General features: G+C 40.0%; 1 protein-coding gene across 1 annotated transcript in view; it reads left to right on the top strand.

Annotated features, from left to right (window-relative positions):
• LOC123505547 (testis-expressed protein 2-like) overlaps window positions 1-2,500 on the top strand; it is a 32,308-nt gene that overhangs the window by 11,755 nt on the left and 18,053 nt on the right. The gene's annotated exons all lie outside the window — the stretch shown is intronic.

The following is a 2,500-nucleotide window of genomic DNA, read 5'->3' as shown; positions in this document are numbered from 1 at the left end:
CAGAAATCTTGTCACTTTGCCTCTCAAACCACAAAAACACCCTTAAAAACCCGCATCACTTCAACTAGAGTCTGACCATTTTATGAAGATCACTTAGGCGTTGGCTTTTGTGGGATTTCCCGGCCTGTGGTGGTCACACTTGTACCAATACACACCTCAAGCCAGGTACTTAATACTTGGTAACTGAATGGAGTTGTAGTACATGTACATTGTCATGCTCTGAAAAGGCATTGTTTTTGCAAATCCTCCTCTGGGTGACCCAGTGAGGTCACAGGTCAAAGTGACCGTGTTAATCCAGGGGTCACTTCCTCTCCCACTACCAGCCAGGATGAGAGAGAGAGAGAGAGAGAGAGAGAGAGAGAGAGAGAGAGAGAGAGAGAGAGAGAGAGAGAGGGGAGGGGCAGCTGACTGACTGACAGGCAGATTCTTTTCTCAAATTTTAGTAATTTACAAGTAAGTATAGATCTCTGATAGAAATATATTTGCATGAAATGTAAATTCTATATGGAGAGAGAGAGAGAGAGAGGGAGAGGGAGAGGGGAGAGTGGGAAGCAAGGTTGTCATTGACACATAGGCTCTAATCCCATAATTTACCCAGCACAGTATAGCAGCACCACAGGCTGGGAAGTCCCCAAAAAGCTGAAGCCTAAAACGATCTTCATAAAATGGTCAGACCAAAGAGACATTTAAATGAATGTTTCTGTTGTTAATCTGTCACTACAACTGTAAAAACACACTTAAAAACCTGCGTCACTTCAAGTAGAGCCATTTGAAATAGTGTTTCTCCTGTTAATAATGTAGAAATCTTGTTAATCTGTCACTAGAATTGTAAAAACACTCTTAGAAACCTGCATCACTTCAAGTAGAGCCATTTAAAATAGTGTTTCTCCTGTTAATAATGTAGAAATCTTGTTAATCTGTCACTAGAATTGTAAAAACACACTTAAAAACCTGCGTCACTTCAACTAGAGCCATTTAAAAGAGTGTTCCTCCTGTTAATAATACAGAAATCTTGTTAATCTGTCACTACAACCATAAACACACCCTTAAAAACTTCTGACTTGACACTTCGCTGAAAATGTTACACAGGTATCAGACTAAGAGAGTGAGTGTGGCCTTGTTAGATTAAGTTACCAAGTTTTAGGGAGATTGTGGGCGTGGGATCGGGAGACATCCACGCGTAGGTTGGAATCCTACCACGTGCCGCCTTGAAGCTTTGCCATTTGTGGAGTGGTTTAAAGTTAGCTACATGTCACCAGGATACCTAAAACACCATAAAACACCATTAAAACACCATTAAAACACCGCCTTGAAGCTTTGCCATTTGTGGAGTGGTTTAAAGTTAGCTACATGTCACCAGGATACCTAAAACACCATAAAACACCATTAAAACACCATTAAAACACCGCCTTGAAGCTTTGCCATTTGTGGAGTGGTTTAAAGTTAGCTACATGTCACCAGGATACCTAAAACACCATAAAACACCATTAAAACACCATTAAAACACCGCCTTGAAGCTTTGCCATTTGTGGAGTGGTTTAAAGTTAGCTACATGTCACCAGGATACCTAAAACACCATAAAACACCATTAAAACACCATTAAAACACCGCCTTGAAGCTTTGCCATTTGTGGAGTGGTTTAAAGTTAGCTACATGTCACCAGGATACCTAAAACACCATAAAACACCATTAAAACACCATTAAAACACCGCCTTGAAGCTTTGCCATTTGTGGAGTGGTTTAAAGTTAGCTACATGTCACCAGGATACCTAAAACACCATAAAACACCATTAAAACACCATTAAAACACCGCCTTGAAGCTTTGCCATTTGTGGAGTGGTTTAAAGTTAGCTACATGTCACCAGGATACCTAAAACACCATAAAACACCATTAAAACACCATTAAAACACCGCCTTGAAGCTTTGCCATTTGTGGAGTGGTTTAAAGTTAGCTACATGTCACCAGGATACCTAAAACACCATTAAAACACCATTAAAACACCATTAAAACACCGCCTTGAAGCTTTGCCATTTGTGGAGTGGTTTAAAGTTAGCTACATGTCATCACCAGGATACCTAAAACACCATAAAACACCATTAAAACACCATTAAAACACCGCCTTGAAGCTTTGCCATTTGTGGAGTGGTTTAAAGTTAGCTACATGCACTGTCTGGACCACCTGATTCACCTGTCCTTGATAGTGTTAAGTTGTAGAGAGAGAGAGAGAGAGAGAGAGAGAGAGGTTATATGCATGAAGAAGAAGAAGAGGAAAAGGAGGAGGAGGGAGAAGGAGAAGGAGGAGAAGGAAGAGGACAGAGAGGTATAAAGATAGATTATTACTACTACTACTACTACTACTACTACTACTACTACTACTACTACTACTTCTCTCCCTCACTGCAGCCTTGGAGGAGGTTCATCATGTCACAAGTAAGGAAAGGAGTTCAATTATTAGGGATGTCAGCAATTATTATTATTATTATTATTATTATTATTATT

The sequence above is a fragment of the Portunus trituberculatus genome, chromosome 2 (assembly GCF_017591435.1).
Source record: "Portunus trituberculatus isolate SZX2019 chromosome 2, ASM1759143v1, whole genome shotgun sequence".
Lineage (NCBI taxonomy): Eukaryota > Metazoa > Arthropoda > Malacostraca > Decapoda > Portunidae > Portunus > Portunus trituberculatus.
This window is presented reverse-complemented; position numbering and strand designations above follow the sequence as displayed.